The following is a 12,668-nucleotide window of genomic DNA, read 5'->3' on the forward strand; positions in this document are numbered from 1 at the left end:
TGTAGAAATGAGAGTTGAAGCTCTCCTTTTTATAGCCAAAGCTTCACCCTCTAAAGTCTACAATATTTGACAATTTACACACACTTTTCACAATTCAACAAAGTTGGCTACCAAACCAAAGAAATTCAACAAGGTTGGCTACCAAACCAAACTAATTCAACAAGGTTGGCTACCTAACCAAACCAAGTCAACAAGGTTGATTACCAAACCAAAGAAACTTTTATTAGGCACATGCCTAATACTTCTTCAATGAGATGGACCTCATCAATCTCCCCCTCCAGTCTCATTCATCTAGAAGAGGTAGCACTGTTTTCTAGTTTGAGTGCATGCCGATAAGTTCTTTGCATAGCTCGAACTTGTTCCTTGGTACCACCTTGGTCAGCATATCTGCGGGATTCTCACTTGTAGAAATCTTCAAGACTTTTAGAGATTCATTATCTACCATTTCTCGAATCCAATGATATCTCACATCAATGTGTTTGGTCCTTGCATGGTACATAGAGTTCTTGCTAAGGTCTATTGCACTTTGACTGTCACAATAGACGACATACTCCTTCTGATGCAATCCAAGCTCTTGAAGGAACCGTTTGAGCCATATCATCTCCTTGCCAGTTTCTGTAGCGGCAATGTACTCTGCTTCAGTTGTTGAAAGTGCAACACACTTCAGCAACTTAGACTGCCATGATATAGCTCCCCCTGAAAATGTAAACAAATATCCAGTAGTAGATTTTCTGTTGTCAATGTCACCTGCCATATCAGCATCTGTATAGCCCTTCAAGATTGGATCAGATCCTCCAAAGCACAAACAATCTCCCGTGGTACCTCTCAGGTACCTGAGTATCCACTTGACTGCTTCCCAATGTTCCTTTCCAGGATTTTCAAGAAACCTGCTGACAACACCAACTGCGTGAGCAATATCAGGTCTAGTACATACCATTGCATACATCAAGCTTCCGACTGCTGAAGAATAAGGAACTTTAGCCATGTTCCCTTTCTCCTCCACTGTTGTAGGACACATCTTCTTACTCAACTTTAGATGACCAGCAAGAGGTGTGCTGACTGGCTTAGCATTCTTCATGTTGAAGCGTTCTAGTACACGTTCAATGTACTTCTCCTGAGATAGCCACAACTTTCTACTTGTTCTCTCTCGAACTATCTTCATCCCTAGAATTTGTTGTGCTGGGCCCAAGTCCTTCATATCAAATGACTTGGACAGATCTCCTTTCAACTTTGCTATCAACCCCTTGTCTTTTCCTACAATTAACATGTCATCCACATACAACAACAATATAATAAAGTTATTCTCAGAAAATCTTTTGAAGTATACACATGGATCAGAATAGGTCTTTAGGTATGTTTGACTTTTCATGAATGAGTCAAACTTCATGTACCACTGCCTTGGTGCCTGCTTCAATCCATAAAGACTCTTATTCAATTTGCACACCATGTGTTTCTTTCCAGCTACTTCAAATCCTTCTGGCTGCTCCATATAAATCTCCTCTTCCAAATCTCCATGAAGAAATGCAGTTTTCACATCCAACTGCTCCACTTCAAGATCTAGGCTAGCTGCTAAGCTCAAAATTGTTCGAATAGAAGTCATTTTGACAACAGGTGAGAAAATTTCGTCAAAATCAATACCTTTCTTTTGTTCGAAGCCTTTAACCACCAATCGAGCTTTGTATCTGACCAGCTTGCCATTTTCATCTTTCTTGAGTTTAAAGACCCATTTGCATTTGAGTGGTCTTTTACCCTTTGGAAGTTCAACCAGCTTGTATGTGCCATTTTTCTGTAGAGATTCCATCTCTTCTTGTATAGCTTTCATCCACTGGTTCTTTTCTGGATGGGACAACACCTCCTTAAGACTTTCTGGCTCCCCCTCATTACTGATGAGGACATACTCTGTGGAAGGGTACCTGCATGACTCTACCCTTGGCCTCTGTGATCTCCTCAGAGGCTGAGGTTGTTCTTCTCCCTGAGTGGGGTGCTCCACTTCCTCGACACCTTCATCAAGTTGCTCCCTCTGCTCAATAACCTCACCAGGTTGCTCCCCCTGCTCGGCAACCTCGTCGGTCGTACTTTCTGCACTTGTGGGATTGTTAGAAGTAGAAGGAATAGTAACAAAGTTAGGAATTATACCATTCTTCGCCTTTTCTGACATATCAGCAGCAGTTCCAACTTCACTTTCTCGGAAGACTACATCTCTACTTCTGATGACCTTCTTCTTTACAGGATCCCACAGTCTGTACCCGAACTCTTCATCTCCATATCCGATAAATATGCAGGGAATAGATTTATCATCCAGCTTTGTTCTCTGCTCTTTTGGTACATGTGCAAAAGCTCTGCAACCGAACACCTTCAGATGCGAGTAGGACACCTCCTTGTTGGTCCAGACTCTCTCTGGGATTTCAAACGCCAACGGAACTGATGGACTCCTATTGATCAGGTAACAGGCTGTCTGAACTGCTTCACCCCAGAATGACTTAGGCAGTTTAGCCATTCTGAGCATGCTTCTCACCTTCTCCACAATGGTGCGGTTCATCCTCTCGGCTACGCCATTGTGCTGTGGGGTTCCAGGAACTGTCTTTTCATGTCTGATCCCATGACTTGAACAATACTCTTCAAATTCCCTTGAAGTGTACTCACCTCCATTGTCACTTCGGAGACGCTTTAGCTTTCGACCCGTCTCCCTTTCTACTAGAGCATGAAACTTCTGGAAAACTTGAAACACCTGATCTTTGGTTTTCAAAATATAAACCCATAATTTTCGTGAAGCATCATCAATAAAAGTAACAAAATATTTGTTACCGCCCATTGATTCAATTTCCATTGGGCCGCAAACATCAGAATATACTAAATCAAGTATATTCAATTTTCTTTCAGACGATGTCTGAAATGAGACTCTATGCTGCTTACCAAATAAACAGTAGTCACAAGGTTTTACCGTTGTACCTTTGGCATAAGAAATGAGTGATTTCTTGGCAAGAATCTGCAATCCCTTCTCGCTCATATGACCCATTCTTTTGTGCCACAAATCTACAGAAATCTCATCTTGTGCCGCGTTCAATTCACCTTGGCATATTTCTGCATTTGTCCTGTACAACGTGCCACGAGCAACTCCCTTTGCAATCACCAATGATCCCTTAGTGAGTCTCCACTTTTGATTTGCAAAATAACTCTCGTATCCATCTCGGTCTAAAGCAATTCCCGAGATCAAGTTCATCCGCAAATCAGGTACATGCCGCACATCCTTTAGAACCAATGTGCATCCGACATTTGTCTTGATACAAATGTCACCAATCCCCGCAATCTTTGAGTAACTTGTGTTACCCATTTTCACTGTGCCGAAATCACCTGCTACATATCTGCAAAAAAGATCTCTTACCGGTGTGGCATGGTGAGATGCCGCTGTGTCAACCACCCATTCCGACTCTGGACCTGACAGGTGCATGCATTCCTCTTCCTCATTTATAAAGAGGACAACATTATCATTATTTTGCACCATGGCGGCTGTGTTGTCGTCATTCTTCTGGCCACTGGTTTCACCTTTGCCCTTCCTTGGATTTGGGCAATCTCTTTTGAAGTGACCTGGTTGATTACAGTTGTAGCAATTTCTGACTCTTGATTTGGATCGGTTCTTTGACTTCCCACGAGCTCCGGATCTACCATAGTTGTTCGAACTCCTTTGATAACTCCTGCCTCTACCTTCTGTGATGAGAGCCTGTCCTTGATTTTCAGGCTTCTTTCTCATCTTCTCATTGAGTAGAAGAGCCGATGTGACATCTTTCAACTCAATAGTAGTCTTACCGTGCAGGATGGTTGTTGCCAAATTATCGTACGAAGATGGCAACGAGTTCAATAGCAAGATGGCTTTATCTTCTTCCTCGATTTTCACTCCGAGGTTGGCAAGCTGTGTGATTAGTCCGTTAAACACATTTAAATGTGACAAAAAATTCGTACCTTCACTCATGTGTAGGGCGTATAACTGCTTCTTCAGGTACAATTTATTTGTCAGCGTTTTGGACATGTATAGGCTTTCCAACCTTGTCCAAATTCCACGTGCAGTGTCTTCATCAATGATGTTATTTACCACATCATCTGATAAGTGCAACCTGATTGCACTAGCAGCTCTTTCATCCAAGTCAGCCCAATCCTCAGCTTTCATGGTATCAGGCTTTTTGGAATCAACATCTAGAACCTTGTGTAATCCTTGTTGGATGAGCAGATCTCTCATCCTTCTTTGCCATGTTGAGAAACCGTTATCTCCGTTGAATTTTGCTACCTCGTACTTTACTCCGGACATTTTTATTTTTCACCAAGTATAGTACTACCGACAGTGAATAGTATTTCAGTGAACGAGCAGAACCTGTGCTCTGATACCAGTTGTTGGGAATAAACCCCTTACCAAAATAATATTCACGGTAATAAAGCGGAATAATAATGTAGCACCGAGATACGGTAATTAACAAGAATAAAAGAGTAACAATGACACCAAGATTTTTACGTGGAAAACCCTTCTGAATAAGGGAAAAAAACCACGACCCCGAGAGGAGCAACTGATATCACTATAGTAAGGAATTTTACACTTTGTAGGTCGGAGGTAAATACTCCAAAGACCACTACAACACTCAAAAGAAATAACCCTCTTTTGATATTCTCACCTCACTACAATATCGCTCACTCTCTATTTTCCTCACAGACTATTTTCTTATACCTTGTCTGTGAAACCTCACTCTTTCTTTCTCTCTTTGTTGGTGTGTAGAAATGAGAGTTGAAGCTCTCCTTTTATAGCCAAAGCTTCACCCTCTAAAGCCTACAATATTTGACAATTTACACACACTTTTCACAATTCAACAAAGTTGGCTACCAAACTAAAGAAATTCAACAAGGTTGGCTACCAAACCAAACTAATTCAACAAGGTTGGCTACCTAACCAAACCAAGTCAACAAGGTTGATTACCAAACCAAAGAAACTTTTATTAGGCACATGCCTAATACTTCTTCAATGAGATGGACCTCATCAGTATTATTTTACATTTACAAGTAACCAACTTTTTACTCCAAATCACTTGCTTCATCCAACAATTTAACATTGTTGTGGTCCTAGTCTTCTAGACCTTTGTAATTTGTAGTATTCCATTGAAAAGTATCTGCCAATTTAATGATTCAATGAAGTAAAACAAATATCTAAGACTGAATAATTCATAGACGGGATTGGATAACAAAATTATTTTTAAATTTATATCTAAAATATATTAAATAGCTGATCTTTACTTCATATTTTTTTCAAAGTTATCTAACAATGAATTTACTGGTTGCTCTTTAATATATAACCAACCTTACATCTCTTCAGTTATAATGTTGTCCGTTATTGAAGTATGGACTGAATGTACAAATTATAAGAAAATGCATAAAATATTTACCGGGGTATAAAAATATTCTTTCAATTGATTAGGCTTCAATCGATTTTTATAAGCAATAGTCCTGCATTAAGCATATAAAATTTCAAAAATTATCCACGACACTACAACAAAGAGTGATGTATTCTAAGTCGCAGGAACAAACTTTGAATAAAGTAATGTATCAAGGCAAGTATAATTTCAATATGAAGAGATAAGAGGAGATGAAAAAGAAAATAGTTGCAAACACTTATGGTTCAGCTTCATCCCTCTTGCCTTACTTTCAAAAGGATGAGATCCAACAATATCACACTTAATACCCTGAAGCCCAAAGTGAAACACACTGTTCCGCACCCTCTCGGTTTCGTGTTGAAAACTTGTAGCGTAGATTTTTTGAATTCGCTAGAATCGTTAGCCTTAGTAATTCCCACAAGTAGCTCAAAAGATGATATAAATCAAGTGACCATTCAGAAAGGAAAAAAAAAGCTACCCAAAGCTGAACTATAATATGATTAGAATGCCATTAAAGTTCACATACAACTCCAATATAATGCTATATCATCAGGGTCAAATAGCTTTGTGCTCCTTGAAAAAGAAACAGAGAGTTTAACAAAAGGTTTTGTAAGTAATTTAGTATAAAATTAATAGTTAAAAGCACGTTTGTATAAATTTATTTTATTAAATGTAGTTCCGGATGCTTGAGCTCTAAGATACTAATATCAAACTTGCAAAAGTCTTCAATTAAAAAGCTATAGTAATCTGCCAAAGTATTATTAACAAAAAAAAGAAGAGAAAAGGCAACTACCTTTAGTTTACTTCTTCGTGGTGAAGCATCAGTTGCGGCAACGTCGAAGTCCATTTCTCTATTTCTGTTAGATTTTACTCTATATCAAAAAAAGAATCAAATTTGAAATATTAAAGATTAGCTTGGCCTAATTGCTGATTATATTTTGTCATATTACAAAAAAAGAAAGAGAAAATTTAGACGTGTCAAAGAAATGAATTATTACTTGCAATAATACAATGAACTGCACTATGAGTGGAAATACAATTTTGTAACGACCCAGCCAGTCGTTTTAAGAATTTAAGTCCTGATCCCCTGTTAACTGCATTCTCCGTGTTTATTTCTGCTATTGTGATTTGCCGGGAGGATTTATTTGAAGTTTTGGAGAGTTTTAGGACACTTAGTCCCTAAATGAGAGCTTAAGTTTTAGAATTTGGACCGTAGTCGGAGCAGTGTGAAGACGGCCTTGGAATAGAATTTCGTTGGTTTTGTTAGCTCCGTTGAGTAATTTCGGGCTTAGGGGCGTGTTCAGATTATGTTTTGGAGGTCCGTAACTAATTTAGGCTTTAAATGCCGAAAGTTGAATTTTTGAAGTTACCGGTTTGATAGTGAGATTTTGATCTAAGGGTCGGAATGGAGTTCCGGAAGTTGAAGTAGCTCCGTAGTGTTGAATGTGACGTGTGTACAAAATTTCAGGTCATTCGGACGAGGTTTGATAGACTTTTTGATTGAAAGCATATTTTGAGAGTTTTTGAAGTTCTTAGGCTTGAATCCGATGCTAATTTGTTGATTCGATATTGTTTGAAGTGTTTTGGAGATTTGTATAAGTTTGGATAGTGGTATGTAACTTGTTTGTGCTTTTGGTCGAGGTCCCGGGAGCTTCGGGATGATTTCGGATGGTTAACGGAAAGTTGGAAATTTGGAATTTTCAGCTGAAGTTATTTGGACTGTTGTCATAACCGCATCTTGCGGTAGAGAGATCGCAGATGCGGAGTCAAGCCACAAAAGCGACCAAGAGGAAATAGAGAACGGACCGCAGAAGTGATGGGTTACCGCACCTGCGGGACCGCAGATGCGGCATTTGGGTCGCAGGTGCGGAGATGGAACTTTAAATGAGAACCGCAGAAGCGGTTCCCCAACCGCATAAATGGTATCGCAGATGCGATGGGTGGACTGCAAGAGCGGGTTTGCTGGGTAGAAAAATCAAAAATTTGAGGGTTTAGTTTAAAAAGTTAGAAATTGATTTGGAGCTCGGGAGAGGGCGATTTTGGGAGGATTTTGAAGAGGAAATCAGTGGATTTGGGCCATTTGGAATCGAGTACTCATGACAAGAACGTGGTTTCGGGTTGATTATTGAGCCAGTTCGAGGTTAGTGGCTTGTCTAACCTTGTGTGAGGGAACTTCCCTTAAAATTTGGTATTGTTGATATTTGAAATGCCTTGTATGTAAGGTGACGAGTGTGTACTTGTGCTAATTATTGAAAAATCCAATTTTTATTAAGTAATTACGATTGTGTTTCTTTCCTGGTTATGCTAATTGTAATTTAAGCCTGTTGTTAGCTTAGGGAAGCATGTCTAAATTGACTTAATTGCCTTACTTGCTCAAACTGCCTTCTTTGGATTTCGTGCAACATGCTAGACTAAAAATACCTGTTTTACGTTGGTATGGAATTTGAATTGAACTGTGTATTCTTCTTGTTGTTGCTGTGTGTTTACTTTGGGACTACGAGATGGTATCCCAGGAGATCCCCCCTGTATGTTTACTTTGGGACTACAGAACGGTATTCTGGGAGATCCCCCTACACATTTACATTGGAACTACTGGACTGCACCAGATAGATTTCCCCTGTACTGAGTATTTACATTTGCGACTATGATTCAGTATACTGGGAGATCCCCTCGCATTATGAGTTGGACTACGGGACGGTATTCCGGGAGATCCATTGGATATTTGTATTTGGTACTATAGGACGATATCCTGGGAGATCCCCGGTTGTTATTTCTGTGTTGAGCTGTATTTCTCTCGGTGTTTACTTTGCCTCTGTCGTAGTTGTTGCTGTTCTTTCTATTCTGTATTACTCCTTACTGTTGCACTTATTATACTGTCTTATTTTTACACTGTTATACCTTGTATTTCATTTAACCTCAGTAGGGCCCTGACTTTCCTCGTCACTACCCGACCGAGGTTAGGCTTGGCACTTACTGAGTACCGTTGTGGTATACTCATGCCCTTTCTGCGCATGTTTTTCATGTACAGATCCAGGTACTTCGACTCAGTCATATCACTCTTGAGGCGAGGCGACTATCCCAGAGACTTCGAGGTATATCTGCCGCGTCCGCAGACCGAGGAGTCCCTTTCTATTCTCTCTTTAAGTATTATCCCTTCTGTACTTTCTTTTGTTAGACATTCTGGAGTGAGATACTTGTAGACATTCAAAGGCTTGTGGTTTCATGAGATTTCGAGTTTTGGGAAATGTTGTTAGTTTCGAGAGTTGTATTGTATATGCCGAGCGGCATCTTAAATATTATTTCATTTGATTATTTTGGTTTTTAATTATTTCTTCCGCAAATTACTTATTTTCCGCATTTGTTAGGCTTACCTCGTCGTAGAGACTAGGTGCCGTCACGATAGTTCACGGAGGGCGAACTGGGGTCATGACAAGTTGGTATTAGAGCTCTAGGTTCATAGGAGTCATGAATCACAAGCCGATTTATTAGTCTCGCAGATCAGTACGGAGACGTCTGTACTTATCTGCGAGAGGCTATGTAACTATTAGGAAATTCCACTTCATTTGAATTCCTTGTCGTGCGAGATTGTGATATCACAATTCTAAACTTCTGTCTTCTATTCTCTCACAGATGGTGAGGACACGTGCTACCCGAGATAATCAGGCACCCGCACTCCATACTGCAGCCATCAGAGGCCAAGGTCGGGGTAGAGGCCGAGGATGCGCACGTGGTGCAGCCAGAGCACCCCCGAGAGTTGCCGCCGAGGTACCACCAGCAGTTCCAGCCGGAGTCCAGGCATCTGATACGCCTACTACTACTACTACTCTAGCTCTTCAGGAGACTCTTGCGCAGTTCATGAGCATGTACACCACTCTGGCTCAAATAGGGTTGCTTCCCCTTATTGCAACCACATCTCAGGCCGAGGGAGGAGCATAGACTCCCGATGCCCGCACTCCTAAGCAACCAGTGCATGTTGATCAGGTCCCAAAGATTATTCTTGTATAGCCTGTAGTCCCAGGTCAGCCCGAGGATAGGGCAGCTGCTTCAGAGGATGAGCAGCGGAGACTTGAGAGGTTCAAGAAGTATGATCCTCCTTATTCAGTGGTTTAGCATCAGATGATGCCTTGGGATTTCTAGAAGAGTGTCACCATATCCTCCGCACTACGAGTATATCAGGATCGAGTGGGGTTTCTTTCACTGCCTTCTAGCTTCGATGAGCCGCCTATGAGTGGTGGCGTACCTATGAGTTAGACCGCCCGGATAAGGCAGCTTCACTGAGTTGGACTCAGTTTTCAGATATGTTCCAGAGGGAGTTTGTTTCTTAGAGGCTCAGGGACGAATAGCGCGCAGAGTTTGAGCACTTGCGTCAAGGTACTATGACTGTCTTGGAGTATGCTGTCTGTTACACTAGCTTGGCTAGACATGCCCCAGCCTTGGTTTCTACTGTTCATGAGAGGGCTCGCCAGTTTATTGAGGGGCTTTTTCCCAGCATCAGGTCTAGCATGGCTCGTGAGTTGGAGATGGATATTTCTTATCAGCAGGTGGTGAGCATTGCTATGAGGATAAAGGGTATGCACGCTAGGGAGAGAGAGGAGAGAGAGGCCAAGAGGTCTCGAGAGTCGGGCTATTATTCTGGTGCTCGTGCCCCAGCTGCAGGTCATCATGGTAGAGGTTATATTAGTCGCCCCGTTCATTCAGCTCTTCTAACAGACAGTGGTATTCCAGCTCCTCCTAGCCCTCAGGAGCCTTATTATGCACCGCCAGTATCTAGTGCGCCTCCTGCGCGGGGTGCTTTCAGTGGTCAGTCCAGAAGACCTGGCCCGAGCCAGTCACAACCTCCACGTCCTACTAGAGCTTGTTTTGAGTATGGTGAGGGATTGCCCCAGACTTAGGAGGGGTACACCTCCACAGACTTCTCAGGCTATGGTTACAGCTCCAGTTGCTACCCTACCTGCTCAGCCAGCTAGAGGTGGAGGTCGGGAAGGTAGAGGTCGCCCTAGAGGGGGAGGCCAGGCCCGAAACTATGCCCTTCCTGCACGTACCGAGGTTGTTGCCTCCAATTCTGTCATCACAGGTGTTATACTGGTTTGTCACAGAGATGCATCGGTTCTATTTGATCCAGGGTCCACTTATTCTTATGTGTCTTCTTATTTTGCCTGCATTTGGGTGTACCTCAGGATTCTTTGTGTACCCATGTTTATGTTTCTACTCCTGTGGGAGATTCTCTCATTATGGACCGTGTTTATCGGTCATGTTTGATTGCTCTTAGTGGTTTTGAAACCAGAGCTGATTTGTTATTGCTTAGTATGGTAGATTTTGATGTTATCTTGGGCATGGTCTGATTTTCGCCCCATTATGCTATTCTTGATTGTCATGCTAAAACCGTGACGTCGGCTTTGCCAGGTGATCCGAGAGTAGAGTGGAGGGGTACCTTAGATTATACTTCTAGTAGAGTTATTTCATTCCTTAAGTCTCGGCGTATGGTTGAGAAGGTGTATGACGCATATCTAGCTTATGTGAGAGATGTCAATATTAATACCCCTGTAGTTGATTCAGTCCCAGTAGTACGGGATTTTCCTTATATGTTTCCAGCTGATCTTCCGGGCATGCTGCCTGATAGAGATATTGATTTTGGCATTGATCTGTTGCCGGGCACACAACCCATTTCTATTCCTCCGTATCGTATGGCCCCTCCTGAGTTGCAGGAGTTGAAGGATCAGTCACAGGAATTGCTTGATAATGGTTTTATTCGGCCCAGTGTATCACTTTGGGGTGCTCCTGTCTTGTTTATGAAGAAAAAAAATGGTTCTATGCGTATGTGTATTGATTATCGCCAGTTGAACAAAGTTACAGCAAAGAACTATTATCCTTTGCCTCATATTGATGATCTGTTTGACCAGTTACAGGGTGCACGAGTGTTTTCTAAGATTGACTTGCGTTCAGGGTACCATCAGTTGAAGTTTCGGGAGCCAGATATCCCGAAGACTGCTTTCAGGACTCGGTATGGTCATTATGAATTCCTTGTTATGTCATTTGGGTTGACCAATGCCCCAACAGCCTTTATGCATTTGATGCACAGTGTGTTCCGGCCGTAACTTGACTCGTTCGTCATTGTCTTTATTGATAATATTTTGGTGTATTCCCGGAGTTGGGAAGATCATGAGCAGTACCTGAGGACAGTGCTTCAGACCTTGAGAAAAAAGAAGTTATATGCTAAGTTCTCGAAATGTGAGTTTTGGTTAGAATCTATGGCATTTTTAGGCCACGTGGTGTCAAGTGAGGGTATTCAGGTGGATCCGAATAAAGTAGAGGCAGTGCACAGTTGGCCCAGACCATCCTCAGCTACAGAGATCCAAAGTTTTCTTGGCTTGGCGGGTTACTACCGTCATTTTGTGGAAGGGTTTTCATTAATTACAGCCCCTATGACCTGGCTGACCCATAAGGGTGCTCCGTTCCAGTGGACGGAAGAGTGTGAGGCGAGCTTTCAGAAGCTCAAGACAGCTTTGACTACAGCCCCAATTTTGATATTGCGTACAGGTTGGGAGTCTTACACTGTCTATTGTGATACCTCGAGGATTGGCCTTGGAGCGGTATTGATGCAGGACGGTAGGGTGATTGCCTACATGTCCAGACGGTTGAAAGTACATGAGAAGAATTATCATGTCCATGATCTTGAGCTAGCTGCTATTGTTCACGTCCTAAAGATCTGGTGTCATTATTTGTACGGTGTTCCTTGTGAGATTTATACTGATCATCGGAGCTTGCAGCACATGTTCAAGCAAAACCATCAAAATTTGCACCAGATGAGGTGGTTAAAGTTGCTGAAGGACTATGATATTACTATTTTGTATAACCCGGGCAAGGCCAATATGGTGGCCGAAGCTTTGAGTCACCGAGTAGAGAGTTTGGGGAGTTTGGCTTATCTACTAACATCGGAAAGGCCTATGGCGATGGATGTTCAAGCCTTAGCCATCCAGTTTGTGAGATTGAATCTATCGGAGCCCAGTCGGGTTCTAGCTTGCATGGTTTCCCGGTATTCCTTATTTGATCGTATCAGGGAACGACCGTTTGATGACCCTCATTTGCTTGTCCTCAAGAACAAGGTTCAGCACAGTGATGACAGAGATGTGACTATGGGTGATGATGGGGTATTGATGATGCAGGGTCGGATTTGTGTACCCAATGTTGATGGGCTTCGGGAGTTGATTCTAGAGGAGGCCCATAGCTCGCGATATTCCATTCATCAGGGTGCCGTGAAGA

Source organism: Nicotiana sylvestris, chromosome 5 (genome assembly GCF_000393655.2).
Source record: "Nicotiana sylvestris chromosome 5, ASM39365v2, whole genome shotgun sequence".
Lineage (NCBI taxonomy): Eukaryota > Viridiplantae > Streptophyta > Magnoliopsida > Solanales > Solanaceae > Nicotiana > Nicotiana sylvestris.